Source organism: Neoarius graeffei, chromosome 15 (assembly GCF_027579695.1).
Source record: "Neoarius graeffei isolate fNeoGra1 chromosome 15, fNeoGra1.pri, whole genome shotgun sequence".
NCBI classification, from domain to species: domain Eukaryota; kingdom Metazoa; phylum Chordata; class Actinopteri; order Siluriformes; family Ariidae; genus Neoarius; species Neoarius graeffei.
The window spans coordinates 43,766,652-43,786,284 of NC_083583.1; positions in this window are offsets into that span (position 1 = coordinate 43,766,652).

Genomic DNA, 19,633 nt, shown 5'->3' on the forward strand with positions numbered 1-19,633 from the left:
TCCATAAAGGTTGTTTTCACCATCTTCATCCTCTAATGACAAATACAGACTGTCTGCTCCACTGAACCCCCTAAACAGGAGCCTTCTGTAGATTCATTCTGCTTTGTTGCGCTCATTCCTTCTTCCTTAATGTCTTCTCTTTCAGCTTTGCTCACTAACAGCTGCTCACCCTCTCTAAATACTTAGAATACCTGTTCACAGATCACCTTACCAGACTTCACCAGAAGAAAATATTCTAATCTAATGCTTGCTGTAGAACACCCAAGATACCATACTACACAAGAATTATGCCTGCAGAATCATTGGAAAAACCCAGAGGTAAAAATACTGGCATTGTCAGCTGTTTGAGGCTCTAACAGTTCCTCAAACTCAGCTACATCACTAAAGTTCATAATTGGTCTCAACTATAAATTGTTCTGTTGGACTATTAAATTGTTCTGCTGGACCTGTATTATTTTCTAATGAAGTTAGTTGGTTCTATTTCCCAAAATATAAACAAATAAGTATGAATTAAACAATTGTGGCTCTGACCAGGCAGTTGCTAAGGATTGGCTGGTCTTCCTGCAAGCTTTATATTTAACTATAAAGTAGTTTACTTATATATATTTAACTATAAAGTAGTTTACTTATATATATATATATATATATATATATATATATATATATATATATATATATATATATATATATATATCTCCCCGATTCCAAAAAAGTTGGGACAAAGTACAAATTGTAAATAAAAACAGAATGCAATAATTTACAAATCTCAAAAACTGATATTGTATTCACAATAGAACATAGACAACATATCAAATGTTGAAATTGAGACATTTTGAAATTTCATGCCAAATATTGGCTCATTTGAAATTTCATGACAGCAACACATCTCAAAAAAGTTGGAACAGGGACAATAAGAAGCTGGAAAAGTTAAAGGTACAAAAAAGAAACAGCTGGAGGACCAAATTGCAACTCATTAGGTCAACTGGCAATAGGTCATTAACATGACTGGGTATAAAAAGAGCATCTTGGAGTGGCAGCGGCTCTCAGAAGTAAAGATGGGAAGATGATCACCAATCCCCCTAATTCTGCGCCGACAAATAGTGGAACAATATCAGAAAGGAGTTCGACAGTGTAAAATTGCAGAGTTTGAACATATTATCATCTACAGTGCATAATATCAAAAGATTCAGAGAATCTGGAAGAATCTCTGTGTGTAAGGGTCAAGGCCGGAAAACCACACTGGGCCCTTAGATGGCACTGCATCACATACAGGCATGCTTCTGTATTGGAAATCACAAAATGGGCTCAGGAATATTTCCAGAGAACATTATCTGTGAACACAATTCACCGTGCCATCTGCCGTTGCCAGCTAAAACTCTATAGTTCAAAGAAGAAGCCGTATCTAAACATGATCCAGAAGCGCAGACGTCTTCTCTGGGCCAAGGCTCATTTAAAATGGACTGTGGCAAAGTGGAAAACTGTTCTGTGGTCAGACGAATCAAAATTCGAAATTCTTTATGGAAATCAGGTACGCCGTGTCATTCGGACTAAAGGGGAGAAGGATGACCCAATTTGTTATCAGCGCTCAGTTCAGAAGCCTGCATCTCTGATGGTATGGGGTTGCATTAGTGCGTGTGACATGGGCAGCTTACACATCTGGAAAGACACCATCAATGCTGAAAGGTATATCCAGGTTCTAGAGCAACATATGCTCCCATCCAGACGACGTCTCTTTCAGGGAAGACCTTGCATTTTTCAACATGACAATGCCAAACCACATACTGCATCAATTACAGCATCATGGCTGCGTAGAAGAAGGGTCCAGGTACTGAACTGCAGTACTGCGGTCAGCCTGCAGTCCAGCCTGCAGTCCAGATCTTTCACCCATAGAAAACATTTGGCGCATCATAAAACAGAAGATACGACAAAAAAGACCTAAGACAGTTGAGCAACTAGAATCCTACATTAGACAAGAATGGGTTAACATTCCTATCCCTAAACTTGAGCAACTTGTCTCCTCAGTCCCCAGACGTTTACAGACTGTTGTAAAGAGAAAAGGGGATGTCTCACAGTGGTAAACATGGCTTTGTCCCAACTTTTTTGAGATGTGTTGTCATGAAATTTAAAATCACTTAATTTTTCTCTTTAAATGATGCATTTTCTCAGTTTAAACATTTGATATGTCATCTATGTTCTATTCTGAATAAAATATGGAATTTTGAAACTTCCACATCATTGCATTCCATTTTTATTTACAATTTGTACTTTGTCCCAACTTTTTTGGAATTGGGGTTGTGTGTGTATATATATATATATATATATATAAAATCCTATACTTAGTAGTTCTGACTAAGATTTTTGGTAATCCACTCAATCTAATATGTTATGGTTTCTACCAAAGCCAAAGTCCTTCCCACACATGCAGCAGTGACTATCTCCATAGCCCTTGGCCTCTCACATAGCTAGGGTTACAGTGGGGGGCTAGTCCTCTGGTAACAGTGAGAGTTTGACTCCCCACTCGCATCTGTATTGCAGCATGCCTTGCCAGACAGCAGTAGGTACCATTTTTATGATAGCCTTTGGTATGACCCGACCGTGAGTGGAACTCACGATCTCCCGATCGAGAGGCAGACACGCTAACCACTAGGCCACTCACCGGTACATGGTTTCTACACTAACAGCAAACACATGAACTTGCATGGCATACATGCCACATGAATAGATTAAAAACACATGCAATTTTTCGATGAGGATACATTTACATACAGTTTTGGAAGAACCTCCAGTGACAACACTTTGTAACATCTCATCTCATTATCTCTAGCCGCTTTATCCTTCTACAGGGTCACAGGCAAGCTGAAGCCTATCCCAGCTGACTACGGGCGAAAGGCGGGGTACACCCTGGACAAGTCGCCAGGTCATCACAGGGCCGACACATAGACACAGACAACCATTCACACTCACATTCACACCTACGGTCAATTTAGAGTCACCAGTTAACCTAACCTGCATGTCTTTGGACTGTGGGGGAAACCGGAGCACCCGGAGGAAACCCACGCGGACACGGGGAGAACATGCAAACTCCGCACAGAAAGGCCCTCGCCGGCCCCGGGGCTCGAACCCAGGACCTTCTTGCTGTGAGGCGACAGCGCTAACCACTACACCACCGTGCCGCCCCACTTTGTAACAGTCAGAGGTAAATCCATAATTTTATGTTTTCTGACACAGGAAAGTCTTCAGGACAGAGGGCTTTGCACTTTGTAACATGACAAGCTGCATTTCCTTTCTCTTTAAATTCAAGAGGAGAAAAAAGGGAGGCTAGTAAGGGAAAGCTTGTGTATAGCTGTTATAAAGTTTTCTCATATTCTGCAACATTAAGCATAACTATACACTGATTTAAAAAAAACATGATGCTGTTTAATCAGTTAGTGGCAAATCACTGTGGTATAAGCAGAATAAAACACTTTTAGATGTTGTTTTAACAAATGAATCAACTTTGGAGTAACAGAAATGACACACGTCCACTTTGTTGATTTGTATTTTCCTAAAACCACACACATTTGTAGTACCTCTGATAACTACTATGATTGACACAGCACAGTGATGAGGCTATAGCCATAATTTGCAAACCATACATTTCTTTTGTGAAAGAAAATCACAATTGCAGTGCACTGTGCAGTACCACTAGTTTTTAACGGTCATCAGATGTGTCATGCACCATAAATTTAGTCACTCGAGTGGAGATTACGTATATAAAATCTAGAACAGTGAAAAAGACATTAATCTGAATACAGGCACAAAAACACCTAGCAAAGATTTGTGGTGGCACTTCATGGCAATCTGAAATATTTATTTCTCATTCTCATTATCTCTAGCAGCTTTTTTTTTTTTTTTAAGTTTAAAACATGCCCCTCAAATGATGAATATGGCAAAAACACATCCAGATATGTTAGAGGTTTTGTAACCACTATGTTTTAAATTAGCAGTAATCTCATAAATTTTTAAAGTAACTTTCCATGACTCTCATGTATAAGAGAAGCATTTGTCAGTGTCACTGGCAGTTCCTCAATAAGTCATCCAGCCTTTTGGCCTCCACAAATCAAGCATATACCCCATTTATGACTTCTACCTATAAATCCTTTTCCAATTAAATCCATCTCGACTAGACCACATCTGCATAGGCAATTACCCTTCTTTTTCAAACAATGATGACCTAGCTGTCTAAAAATACGTTCAGTCTTACATTACCAGATAATTACTGGTGACTGCTTTTCCTTGCAGACATGCTAAAAATACTATACTTGCTTCTCATGATTCTACTTACAAGCCCAGAGCTACAGTCTGTCTGTGCTAAAAAGCCCTACATGAACCCAGTCCAAACTTCTACTTTGCTTCCACAGTGGTTTTAAGTCGAGCTGAGTCTTGATGAGACGCTTCAAAGATCTGTTGAGGTACTCTATTTCTGTTCCCTTGGGTCTATACTTGTTTGATGTGGCCTGAATTTAAAGCACACTTTACTTCTGCTTAGTGTATTTCTGTTTCAGCATGTTGTTTTGAGTGATGATGCTTCTTCTTTTTTTTTGGTAACTAGCAAAAAGTGCTGTTCTGGACAGTTTAGTAGGCCAGCTCTGTAGCTCCTTCCTCACAATGTATCTTTGTCTTCTCTCTACTCAAAACTTCATCAAGCAGAAAAACAGAAAAGTAATCTTCACATCTCTGTTTCTTCCATTTTTAAAAGTCATGCTTTGAAGCATTTCTTATTTTTGCAGAGCTTGAGATCAGAAGGATACATTATGATGTCTTTGAATCTTGCTGATTCAGCCTTGACTTGGCCTTTGAGAAATTTGCATTACAAATTTCCTACCACTATATTATTATCTCTGTCGTGATCACCAGTTGAAATCTGGGTAGCGTTTATATGAATTTCAGCCAAGGCTCTTGGCTCAGAAATTCATCGCTCTATGTATTATCCCTGCTGTTCCTAATGATGCTGTCATCTGGATACTTGCAATGTCACTGATTTCTAATGCTTCAATTGACTGTCAGAGGTTCTTTGATACAGTTCCTAGTGCTCCCACTACAACAGGTATTACCTCTGTCTCAACAATGTGCATTCTCCTTAAATGAAAAGCCAGGTCTTGGTATCTTCCCACTTTCGTATTCTCTGTTCTCTTCACACTGGAGTCCCATGGAACAGAAAGGTCACTCAGAGTCCATTGCCTTTTCAACTTATCCACAAGTATAAAGTCTGGTCTGTTGTGGGCGAGGTGGCATGGTGGTGATTATCACTGTTGCCTCACAGCAAGAAGGTTCTGAGTTCAAGTCCAGTGGCTGACAGGGGGCTTTCTGTGTGGAGTTTGCATGTTCTACTTGTGTCTGCATGGGTTTCCTCCAGGTGCTCTGGTTTCCCCCACAGTCCAAAGACATGCAGGTTATAGGCTAACTGGTGGCTCTAAATTGACTGTGAGTGTGAATTTACATGTTAGCCCTGTGATGACCTGATGACTTGTCCAGGGTGTACCCCACCTCTCGCCCATAGTCAGCTGGGATAGGCTCCAGCTTGCCTGCGACCCTGCACAGGATAAGTGGTTATGAATAATGGATGGATGTTGTGGGTGACTGTCTCTGTAGTGTTGATGGTGTGATCCCGATAGAGTTCTACTTGTTTGTTTTTGAGAACTGTTGTTGGTAGGTGTTTGTACCATTTGTCTGCACATTCTAGGCCATACTTCCTGTACAACTCTCTTCGCAACCTGATCATACCTCTTCTTGTATTGTGTCTGGGCAAGTTTGGTGCAGCTGTTTATGTGCATTATTGTCTCTGATGTTTGGAAACATAATCTACATTTGGGGGATACAGCCTTCTTGTCAATCTTTGCTTTTGTTGCATTTGTCCTCAGGGCCTGCTCCTGCGCAGCAAACAGCATCCCCTCAGTTTCCTTCTTCAAAAACCAGTTGGAAATCCATTTCCAGGACAACTCATCAGCTTTATCTGTTGTCTGCTGCACATACTCTCCCTGCAATGCTCCATTCCTCCAAGTGTGCCTTCTTTCTTCTCTCTTTCTCCTTGTGTACTCTGTCTTCGACTCCCCATCCTTGAGAACTTTCTCCCTGAAGACACCCATCAGCATTTCCTTGTCACTTCCCTTGATGTAGTCATTTAGTCCCTTACATTCAGCAGTTATGCAATCCTCTACGTTGATCAAGCCTATTCCTCCCTCTTTCCATTTCAGATACTATCTAACAACACTGCTCCTTCAGTGCAAGCACCCATTCATTTCCATAATCTTTTATTTAATTCTATTATTATCTCATCTCATCTCATCTCATTATCTCTAGCCGCTTTATCCTTCTACAGGGTCACAGGCAAGCTGGAGCCTATCCCAGCTGACTATGGGCGAAAGGCGGGGTACACCCTGGACAAGTCGCCAGGTCATCACAGGGCTGACACATAGACACAGACAACATTCACACTCACACTCACACCTACGGTCAATTTAGAGTCACCAGTTAACCTAACCTGCATGTCTTTAGACTGTGGGAGAAACCGGAGCACCCGGAGGAAACCCACGCGGACACGGGGAGAACATGCAAACTCCGCACAGAAAGGCCCTCGCCGGCCACAGGGCTCGAACCCGGACCTTCTTGCTGTGAGGCGACAGCGCTAACCACTACACCACCGTGCCGCCCTCTATTATTATTATCACCACTGTTTGAGCCACTTGAATATGAAAGCCCTGTTTGAAGTCAGCAGAGATCATGTGGTTTTTCAATCAAAAGTGGAATTCAATGGTTTAACACTGCCTAATTTATACTTCTCAAGCCTCAGACATGTCAGGAGTTTGCTGGGTTTTGTCTACAGTATGATTTTGGCAATTTTTGCCAGGTGTTTCTCTTGTTTAGCATCATTATTTCCATAGATTTGAATCTTTATGCCCTTCATCAGTTACCTTGAGCAGATCCTAGCAATTTAACATCTGCAGTATTTATCACATTTCTCCACCCAGTTTGTGACATGCCAGGAATTAGATTTCACTGCAAATACAATTCTTTTATTATAAGCATGAGAGCAGAAGCACACAGACTATAGCCCAAAGATTCGCAGTAGTATTTTGATAACTAACAGCAGTCTTTGGAGAACTAGACAAAACAGGTTCACTATTGCTGGCTTTTCTACCAAAACATGAGATCATGGGCTGCTTCTTATTCACCGGCTGCCAGCATTAATGACTCAGGCTCATGTCTTTTCAGTAACATCAGAGGTGAAACTGCTGCCACCGATGTCAGTCTGAATGAAAGGAAGTGGCTGATAGACGTTCTATATTTGATTTGATCCCTATCTTATTCTGACCATACAGTATGTCGCTAATAGGGCACATTGGATAAATCTATTTGCAAATTAAACATAAAGTGATGACAGAAACACCAATCATGTGACCATAGCAGGAAAACTTAGATAGCCAATATGGTCACAGATTAGAATCTGTAACAATTCACAAGTGAAGTTATGAATGATGAGATTGGGGTTAGGAGTGAAGCTAAAATTGATCAGGTTTCACACAACTTCCACGTGAAATTCTTCATTCAAATTCATCATGAGAGTAGCTTACAGAAAGTGCCTAAAATTCTTAGAACACCTAGGCATTTTGATAATTATTTTCCCCTTTTCTTATTTCAAGAAGAATCAAAATAAATAAGAAGCATAAATACTTACAAAACGTGAAACATCCATCCATCCATTATCTGTAGCCGCTTATCGTGTTCTATAGGGTCGCAGGCAAGCTGGAGCCTATCCCAGCTGACTATGGGCAAGAGGTGGGGTACACCCTGGACAAGTCGCCAGGTTATCACAGGGCTGACACAGAGACACACAACCATTCACACTCACATTCACACCTACGGTCAGTTTAGAGCCACCAATTAACCTAACCTTTGGACTGTCGGGGAAACTGGAGCACCTGGAGGAAATCCACGCAGACAACATGCAAACTCCACACAGAAAGGCCCTCGCCAGCTGCTGGGCTCAAACCCAGGACCTTCTTGCTGTGAGGTGACAGTGCTAACCACTACACCACCATGCCACCCAATGCAAAACATAAACAATATAATATAATATATTGTTTTATATAATATACTGCATACACTCACATCTTCTTCTTCTGGCTGCTCCTGTTCAGGGTCACCACAGCAGATCTGTTCCACATATTTGACCATATGCCCTTCCTGATGCAACCCTTACCAATCTATCCAGGCTTAGGACCGGCACTAAATATGCACTGGCTTGTGCAACCATTTTACCTAACTGCATGTCTTTGAACCGTGGGGGAAACCAGAGCACTTGGAGGAAACCCATGCAGACATGGGGAGAACATGCAAACTCCACACAGAAGGGCCCCCATTGGCTGTGGGGTTTGAACCCAGAACCTTCTTGCTGTGAGGCGACAGTGCTAACCACTGCACCGCCCTGTATACTGTATATACTATATTATATATGCTCACAAAACACTTTATTAAGCACACTGTACTAATACTGGGTAAGCCCTCCCTTTGCTTTCAAAAGAACCTCAATTTTTGTGGCATGGATTCCACAAGGTGTTGGAAATATTAGTTTGAGATTCTGGTCCATGTTGACATGATAGTTTCATGCAATTCCTACATATTTTTCAGATGCATCTTCTTGCTGTGAATCTTTCCTTCTACCACATCCCAGTGGTGTTCTATTGGATTCAGATCTGGTGACTGGGAAGCTAGTTTGAGACGACTTTTGCTTTGTGACATGGTGCATTATCATGCTTGAAGTAGCCATTAGAAGATGGTTAAATTGTGGCCATGAAGGAATGCAAATCATCATTAATCATATTCTAATAGGCTGTGATGAAGTTCAAGTGATGAATGGCATTAACGGGTGCAAAATGTGCCAAGAAAACATTCCCCAAACCATTACACCACATCCACAAGACCAGACTGTTTACACAAGGCAGGTTGGGTCTGTGGATTAATGCTGCTGTTGCTAAATTCTGACTCTACCATCTGTGTGTCTCAGCAGAAACTGAGACTCATCAGACCAGGCTACATTTTTTTTCTGTTTTCAACTGTCCGGTTTTGGTGAGCCTGTGCCCACAGCAGCCACTGTTGTGCATTCAGAGATGCTTTTCTGCTCAACACAGTTGTAAAGAGTGGTTATGAGTAACTGTAGCCTTTCTGTCAGCTCGAACCAGTCTGGCCATTCTCTGTTGAACTCTGTCATCAGTGAGGTATTTCCATCTGCAGAACTGCTGCTCACTGGATGTTTTTCCTTTATTGTACTATTTTGAGTAAACTCTAGAGAGACTGTTACAGTGTTTTGCAAAAGTATTCATCTCCCTCTGTTTGCCCTGTTTTGTTGCATTACAAGCTGAAATAATTATTTATTTATTTATTTTATTTTATTTTTTTTTTTTTGGGGGGGGGGGGTTAGCACCATTTCATTTACACAACATGCCTACCATTTAAAAGGTGAAAATTGTTGTTTTGTGACACAAACAATAATGAAGATGAAAAAAAAAACAGAAATCTGGAGTGTGCATAGGTATTCACCCCCTTTTGTATGAAACCCCTAAATAAGAGCTGGTCCAACCAATTCACTTTATAAGTCACATAATTAGTTGATTAGGATCCACCTGTGTGCAATCAAAGTGTCACATGATCAGTCACATGATGTCTGTATAAATCAACCTGTTCTGGAAGGACCCTGACTCTGCTACACAACTAAGCAAGCAACATGAGAACCAAGAAACATTCCAAACAGGTCAGAGACAAAGCTGTGAAGAAGTATGGATCAGGGTTGGGCTATAAAAATATCCCAAACTTTGAATATCCCAAAGAGCACCATTAAATCCATTATAGCAAAATGGAAAGAATATGGCATCACTACAAACCTGACAAAAGAAGGATGTCCACCAAAACTCACAGACCGGGCAAGGAGGACATTAATCAGAGATGCAACAAAGACACCAAAGATAACACTGAAGGGGCTGCAAAGATCCACAGCAGAGAAGGGAGTTTCTGTCCATAGGACCACTTTAATCTGTACACTCCATAGAGTGGGGCTTTATGGAAGAGTGGCCAGAAAAGTCATTGCTTAAGAAAACACGTTTGGAGTTCGCCCAACAGCATGTGGCAGACTCCCCAAACACATGGAAGAAGATTCTCTGGTCAAATGAGACAAAAATTTAACTTTTTGGCCATCATGGGAAACGCCATGTGTGGCACAAAACCAACACCCTGAGAACACCATTCAGTTGTGAAGCATGGTGGTGGCAGCATCATGCTGTGGGGAAGTTTTTCATCTGCAGGGACAAGAAAGCTGGTCAGGACTGAAGGAAAGATGGATGGCACTAAATACAGGGCAATTCTGGAGGAAAACCTGTTTGAGTCAGCCAGAGGTTTGAGACTGGGATGAAGGTTCACGTTCCAATGACCCTAAACATACTGCTAAAGCTACACTGGAGTGGTTTAAAGGGAAACATTTAAATGTCTTGGAATGGCCTAATCAAAGCCCAGACCTCAATTCAATTGAGAATCTGTGGCATAACTTGAAGATTGCTGTACACCAACGCAACCCATCTAACTTGAAGGAGTTGGAGCAGTTTTGCCTTGAGGAATGGGTAAAAATCCCAATGGCTAGATGTGCTAGGCTAATAGAGACATACTCCAAGAGATTTGCAGCTGTAATTGCAGCAAAAGGTGGCTCTACAAAGTATTGACTTTGGGGTTGAATACCTATGCACACTCCAGATTTCTGTTTTTTCATCTTAATTATTGTTTGAGTTACAATAAAACAACAATCTGCACCTTTAAAGTTGTAGGCATGTTGTGTAAATCAAATGGTGCTAACGCCCAAAAATCCATTTTAATTCCAGCTTGTAATGTAACAAAACAGGACAAACACAGAGGGGGATGAATACTTTTGCAAGACACTGTATGCGTGAACATTCCAGGAGCTCAGCAGTTATAGAAATACTCAAATCAGCCTGGCACTAACAATCACGCCACGATCAAAATAACTGAGAACGCATTTTTCCCCGTTCTGATGGTTGATGTGAATATTACCTAACATAATATCTGCATGATTTTATACATTGCACTGTTGCAACATAACTTGCTGATTAGGTGTTTCTAATAAAGTGTGAGTGTATATATCATTATGGTTGTGTCTAAACACAGAATGTTGTATATACACAATATATTGTTCATATTACATATACATTCACCATCCATTTTCACAGGAGCACTTATACACCCTGCTCATTTATGCAGCTGTCCAATCAGGCAATCATATGGCAGCAGTACAATGCAAACAATAATGCAAAAACAGGTCAAGAGATTCAGTTAATGTTCACATGTTCACAGAACATTGAGGTGGATGTGCTACAACAACAGAACACTACATTGAGTTCCACTCCTGTCAGCCAAGAAAAAGAATCTGAGCTACTGTAGACTTCCTGTCAGCTCAGACCTGTCTAGTCGGACAATTCAGACTCCAGAAGTTTGTGTAAAGTCATACGATCCATTTTAGATCAAATCCATTAGAGTGTCATCTGAAAGCATCCTTTCAATGGAAAGGATAAGACTCACAGAAAATCTGACCCTTTGGTCAATATCGCAAATTTGCTTCAGTTTAAATAGTGACCAAAAATTGTGCAACAACTTGAACAATGAATAGTCAAAATGTTGCACACTTCCTTTTATAGGAATTTCTAAAATTTCTCTTTATTTCCAGTTTTACATTTAAAAAAATCCCAGATTTTCAGTGTGGTCTCAGACTTCTTTAAGCTATAGGGTTGTATACATAGATGACGCAGCCTGGAAGTCTATGTGAGCACTTTTCTCTCTAGAGCATAGTTTCTACATCAAGGGAGAGAAGTGCCAGATTCACCCCCTAACTCTCTCCTTCATAGGGTATGAGCAGTCACCTGAGGTAACACATGGAGGAGTAGAAAGGTGGAGGTAGTGTGGGAATAGCCATGTCCCAAGACCATGCATTAACTTCATTCCTTCCTTAGGATTTGACTTCATTGACTCTTTATGATATTCTGTCATTTTCTTTCTCATTTCTTGTTCAAATTCATTAATTCACTTTATCTTTCTCTAGTTAAGTTGTTTATTGTTTAGCCCTAGACTTTGGTTTACTCATGAAAGTCATTGCTAATTGTGGTTTTGTCTTGTTGGTGTTTCTATTAAAGTATTGCTCATGCATCTACTGTTCATCAAAGCCATTTTGTTATAGCATTATTGAGCTCTGAGACAAGCTGTGCTCTAACAAAGCTGTCAACAGTCTTCTTCATCTGTTAAGTGTGTGGATAAAAAGGTAACTAACGCCTCGTCTCATGAATAGAATGGCATAACCTTCTTGAGCTGTGATTTTAGTTAAACAAAGATGACTTCACATGACATTCATTACACTATTTTATTTTGGAGGTTGTCATCGCCCTAGCTTTATTTTTTGTCAATAAAGATGCAATTTTCCCACTGATTTATGTCATTTTTATGGCAAGCATTACACTTCCTGTTTCTGTCATGACATCTAATCACCAAACCATCCCATAGACACCCCCCTGGTTCCTATAAAGTTGCTCATCTGCTGCTAAATGCTCTACTAGACACCCCCACTCAAATGCTGCTGGTCCATGTCTGTTCTGTTTTCTCCATTAATGTTTGCGTTGCAGCCTCTAAACTCACTGTTTCTCACAAAACTCTCTGTGGGTCCATATTCAAAATAAAGGCTTGTGGTCCAGGTATGAGAGAAACATACTTTTGTCTAGACGCTGGAAGGTAGGCTACTTAATGGACATCATTGCACTGCAGCTCAGTGTATTTACACATCAGGAGCAGATACATACCATTGCATCCCAAGGGCTAAAACAAACCCCATTACTAATTTGAGTGGTTTTGCCATATATGCAGTTTTATTACATCTACTGTAATGCTTCTCAGGCCACATAGTCATGGACGAGTAACTTTGGGCCTTGGGCCCTTGTTTGTACGTGAGCAGACGCAAGTCTGGAGTTTTAAAACTGAGGCCATTCAAAACTAATTACATATAAATCTACTACTTAAAGGTTCCACTGCAAACTGAACCAACGCATACTTGTTCTAATATCTAACACTGCTGCCTGCTTTGGACATTAAATAGTTCACAATGCATGCAAGCAAAATTCATTAAAGTTACAATATGAGAAAAGAATAAAGCCCAATTATGTAATCGGACAGGGTTACTATTTCAAACTAGCTTTACTGCCCAACCACAGGAGAATCCAAAAGAATGAAATCCTATAATCTGAGCAACAGTTAACCAAGAAATTATCGACCACAGTAATTCTCATAAATAAACAACAGCCAACATTAGTTCCCTTTCCAATATAAATAAACACTTATTCAGCTAAAACAATAAAACAATGACAACTTTGGCCTAGTAAGTTTCAATGTTGGAGTTTGCTGAACACTCGTCTGCTGAAACTCCTTGAGGCCTGTTAATGTCAAGACAACATAGTGTGCATTATGCTTATTGGAATTCATGTGTTTCAAGTATGAGTATATTCTTCCCAAACAATTATGCAAATAAAGTCACCAGTTTTTATGTCTGTGTCAAGTATGCATGAGGAAATACAATTGCTTTCATGTTTTTCTCACAAAAGTACAGAAGAAGAAAAAAAAAGGCCAATCACTCTTCTGTTGTCCCAGAAGGCACAGAACTTGCCTTTAAATAGCCTTATTCATCATATCCTTTATAACTACTATCTATTAAATGCTAGATTTAAGCACACTGGGCCTATTTTATATATGTATAGATCTGTGTTTGTGATTCAAGATTATTGCCGTTGGGATGCCATTGGTAGTTTCTCATGAAATACATCAGGTAAGCTTCATGAAAAAGATGCAACATGAATAAAAAATCCAAAACAGATAAGCTCACGTGTGAACAGTGTGACCACAAGGATGCCCCAAGTATGAGCATCACAGCTCACAAAGCCTTCTGATTCATGGTAAGCTGGAAGCAAGTGTCAAAGGCTTGCATATGATACAGAATTACTGTTTATAGCTTGAGCAAGTTAGAATTGCTGCCTCACAGTTCTAGGATCATACGTTCAGTCCTGAGTTTGGATTTCCTCTTGGTGTGGCCCGGGTATGAACATGTGTGCATATGCACTGGTGTCCCGTATCCACCACAACTGTAACCAGGATAATAGGGTTACTGAAGATGAATATATTAAAGAAAAATTAGAGAAATATTCATAATAGTAGTAGCTTCACACAATAAGAAAGGTCTGCCAGCCTAATAGCATCTAATGAGTCGTTGTCGTAGTAGTAGTAATAATAATAATAATGTATTTATAAAATTTATACTAGCTAGTTGCTCCCCCAACAACTGTTATATTCATATATGTTCTAAGCTTATCTGCTGAATACTGTCATAGTATGTTATGTTTAAGTTTACAGCATTTTTATTATTACTTTATCCACACTAGAACTGTGTACTGGTCAGCATTGCTTTGTCTTTTACTGCTGTCCTATTGTCCTGTTTTAGTAATGATCATCCTGTCTTGTGCAGTTTACACATGTGCACCTTATGTAGTCCTGTGTTGTTTTATGTAGCGTCATGGTCCTGGAGGAACATTGGTTCATTTCACTGTGTACTATACCAGCTGGAGATAGCCGAAATGACAATAACGCCCACTTGACTTGGTAGGCCCATTTCCACCAAATGTGTCTTACGCAAGCTCGACCTCATAATTTGGCAACCCAGGATATTTAATGCATGTAGTAGTGTCAATGTACAAAGGACACCACTGCCCCCTTGTGACAGCTTCCTCAATCTTGCACCTACAAGTACAGAATTAGGCTGTTTTTTTTTAAGTCCATGCTAAAACACACTACCATCAAATATGCATCAGTCTTTATCCATTCTGGTTAAGGAGAAACCCACAGTGCACATTCTGGTGGTGTACCTAATACAACTAATTAACTGACTAAAAGTCTTAACTGGATTTGACTGGGTGAGTTAGGAAAAAAAAAAATACAATACTCTAGGACCAGGCATCACAGTGGTGTAGTGGTTAGCACTGTTGCCTCACAGCAAGAAGGTTCTGGGCTTGAGCCCAGTGGCTGACAGGGGCCTTTCTGTGTGGAGTTCGCATGTTCTCTCCGTGTCTGCATGGGTTTCCCCCACAGTCCAAAGACATGCAGGTTAGGTTAATACAACCCCGATTCCAAAAAAGTTGGGACAAAGTACAAATTGTAAATAAAAACGGAATGCAGTAATTTACAAATCTCAAAAACTGATATTGTATTCACAATAGAACATAGACAACATATCAAATGTCGAAAGTGAGACATTTTGAAATTTCATGCCAAATATTGGCTCATTTGAAATTTCATGACAGCAACACATCTCAAAAAAGTTGGGACAGGGGCAATAAGAGGCTGGAAAAGTTAAAGGTACAAAAAAGGAACAGCTGGAGGACCAAATTGCAACTCATTAGGTCAACTGGCAATAGGTCATTAACATGACTGGGTATAAAAAGAGCATCTTTGAGTGGCAGCGGCTCTCAGAAGTAAAGATGGGAAGAGGATCACCAATCCCCCTAATTCTGCGCTGACAAATAGTGGAGCAATATCAGAAAGGAGTTCGACAGTGTAAAATTGCAAAGAGTTTGAACATATCATCATCTACAGTGCATAATATCATCAGAAGAGTCAGAGAATCTGGAAGAATCTCTGTGCGTAAGGGTCAAGGCCGGAAAACCATACTGGGTGCCCGTGATTTTCGGGCCCTTAGACGGCACTGCATCACATACAGGCATGCTTCTGTATTGGAAATCACAAAATGGGCTCAGGAATATTTCCAGAGAACATTATCTGTGAACACAATTCACCGTGCCATCCGCCGTTGCCAGCTAAAACTCTATAGTTCAAAGAAGAGGCCGTATCTAAACATGATCCAGAAGCGCAGACGTCTTCTCTGGGCCAAGGCTCATTTAAAATGGACTGTGGCAAAGTGGAAAACTGTTCTGTGGTCAGACGAATCAAAATTTGAAGTTCTTTATGGAAATCAGGGACGCCGTGTCATTCGGACTAAAGAGGAGAAGGATGACCCAAGTTGTTATCAGCGCTCAGTTCAGAAGCCTGCATCTCTGATGGTATGGGGTTGCATTAGTGCGTGTGGCATGGGCAGCTTACACATCTGGAAAGACACCATCAATGCTGAAAGGTATATCCAGGTTCTAGAGCAACATATGCTCCCATCCAGACGACGTCTCTTTCAGGGAAGACCTTGCATTTTCCAACATGACAATGCCAAACCACATATTGCATCAATTACAGCATCATGGCTGTGTAGAAGAAGGGTCCGGGTACTGAACTGGCCAGCCTGCAGTCCAGATCTTTCACCCATAGAAAACATTTGGCGCATCATAAAATGGAAGATACGACAAAAAAGACCTAAGACAGTTGAGCAACTAGAATCCTACATTAGACAAGAATGGGTTAACATTCCTATCCCTAAACTTGAGCAACTTGTCTCCTCAGTCCCCAGACGTTTACAGACTGTTGTAAAGAGAAAAGGGGATGTCTCACAGTGGTAAACATGGCCTTGTCCCAACTTTTTTGAGATGTGTTGTCATGAAATTTAAAATCACCTAATTTTTCTCTTTAAATGATAAATTTTCTCAGTTTAAACATTTGATATGTCATATATGTTCTATTCTGAATAAAATATGGAATTTTGAAACTTCCACATCATTGCATTCCGTTTTTATTTACAATTTGTACTTTGTCCCAAATTTTTTGGAATCGGGGTTGTAGGTGGCTCTAACTTGACCGTAGGTGTGAGTGTGAATGGTTGTTTGTCTCTACGTGTCGGCCCTGCAATGACCTGGTGACTTGTCCAGGGTGTACCCTGCCTCTCACCCATAGTCAGCTGGGATAGGCTCCAGCTTGCCTGCGACCCTACACAGTATAAGCGGTTATGGATAATGGATGGAATAACTCCAGGACTGACAAACACTAAGATAGATGCTTTTTTTTTTTAAATACATTATACAAAAACAACAGACTGTTAACCATTCTGAGCTTGCCCCATCTCTTTTTCAAACTTCCTTAAACTATTTGAGTAAGCTGACCAAATATTGATTCTATCTACTAGTTGAGGGAAACCACAGAACTTAGAATAGTACATTTTCTTTTTTTACAGCTTGTTCAAGGTATAGAGTGCAGTTTCTACTGTAACTTATTTACAGAGAATCGCATGGGAGATGGGGCGGCACGGTGGTGTAGTGGTTAGCACTGTCGCCTCACAGCAAGAAGGTCCTGGGATCGAGCCCAGTGGCCGGCAAGGGCCTTTCTGTGTGGAGTTTGCATGTTCTCCCCGTGTCTGTGTGGGTTTCCTCCGGGTGCTCCGGTTTCCCCCACAGTCCAAAGACATGCAGGTTAGATTAATTGGTGGCTCTAAATTGACCATAGGTGTGAATGGTTATTTGTCTCTGTGTCAGCCCTGCAATAATCTGGTGACTTGTCCAGGGTGTACCCCGCCTCTCACCCATAGTCAGCTGGGATAGGCTCCAGATTGCCTGTGACCCTGTAGAACAGGATAAGCAGCTACAGATGACAGATGGATGTACGGGAGATGCTCCACATAATCCAAGTGCGTTTTCACACTTGGCCCCTTTCAGCCCTCAAAACGAACTCTGAGTGATTAGTCAGCATTTTTATACATGTGCAAATACTTCCAACAAACTCCATCCCCTTTGAAATGAACCAAATGGAGACCACCTCAGAAGGTGATCTCAGTTTGGTTCACTTCAAGTCCACTTAACCTGCGCACTGTGAACACAAAGTGAAGGTAAGCCAACTGTGTTGGACCAGGTTCGTTTGGCCTTTTGCTATTGTATTTTAGCTATAACCAGATCGCATGCTATTGCACTGTGACACCCCCCCCCCAAAAAAAAAAAAAAATTGTCAGAGCTCCAGAGTAATTATAGCATGAACAGAAAAAGGACTGAGGCCCCATCAGAGCTGAAGTGGACCAGAAAGACAACAGTGCACGCTTTCAAATTAATTCAATGTGAACGCAAGAACAGAGTCCCTCCTTTTCTGTTGGTCCATTTTAAGAGGATGAGGTTTGGTTTGTTTTAAAAGGACGTTGAGAGTTGCACATATAACCAGGCAATGCAAAATGTATAAAATTTATACAAAACACACAGTACCATTGGCTGCATAATAGCAGCTATTCTGAGTTTTTCCCATATTTACCAGCTTCTCATGAAGCATTTCAGTAAGCAGGCCAAATGTTGACTACATCTACAAGTCAAGGAAAACAGGATGGTACACCACCTTACCACAGCTTTTTAAATACACTATTGTTACTATAGAAACAACTTGCTGACGGGACTTAAAGTTTAACAAAGAACATGTTACGATTATGGTTTCTGAAAGCAGACTTGTTCAAATAGAAAAGTTGTTTACAGAAGAGGTCCCCAGTATCAGTACTTTAACAGTAGGTTTCTCCAGCATGGGAAAGTCCTCAGGACAGAGGACTGTTTTCTTGGCAACATAAGATTTTTCTTTATCTTTTTCTACACTTCATAACGGGTGGCACGGTGGTGTAGTGGTTAGCGCTGTCGCCTCACAGCAAGAAGGTCTGGGTTCGAGCCCTGTGGCCAGCGAGGGCCTTTCTGTGTGGAGTTTGCATGTTCTCCCCGTGTCCGCGTGGGTTTCCCCCACAGTCCAAAGACATGCAGGTTAGGTTAACTGGTGACTCTAAATTGACCGTAGGTGTGAATGTGAGTATGAATGGTTGTCTGTGTGTCAGCCCTGTGATGACCTGGCGACTTGTCCAGGGTGTACCCCGCCTTTCGCCCGTAGTCAGCTGGGATAGGCTCCAGCTTGCCTGCGACCCTGTAGAACAGGATAAAGCGGCTAGAGATAATGAGATGAGATGAGACACTTCATAACGTACTGCCTGATCCATCCTGACACCCTATGTCTGGCTGGAGTCTCATCACATCGCCCCTGTGGAGGACAGCCCCATATGGACAGATGAAAGTCACACTTGGAAGATGGCTCTGGGCACTTCCAGTTTTATAAATGAGGACTACAATTGCAGTCATAACTTTAGAATGGCAGTTTTCATGAAAGTTTTGCACTCAAGGCTCCATTGATGAAGCTGATAACACCAGAGCATCAGCAATGCAGTAGCTCACATGAACGTTACCATGAGAAACCAGACTCATTTATAATTAGCCCAGTTGTTCATGAGAACAATTAGATCTTCCAAACAAATCAATCAAAATCCACTGAAAACTGAGAGAGGAGTAGCAATTTCTCAAAGTTCATTAACTGGCTTAATTAGCAATTTGCTAATGAGAACTCAACCAGGGAGTAACTTTTGTGCAAACTGATTAGATCTTCCAAAAACAATCAAAATCCATTGAAAACTCTGGGAACATTAGCAATTTTTGTGAATCGTGGATGGAGGAACAGATGCCACATTATAGCAATAGCTCATCACCCTACAGCCAGCAAGCTTAAAAAACAAATTTTCAGGTCATCTGAGGGAGTTTTTCCCCCTTGCCGTCGTCACCCAAGGCTTGCTCAT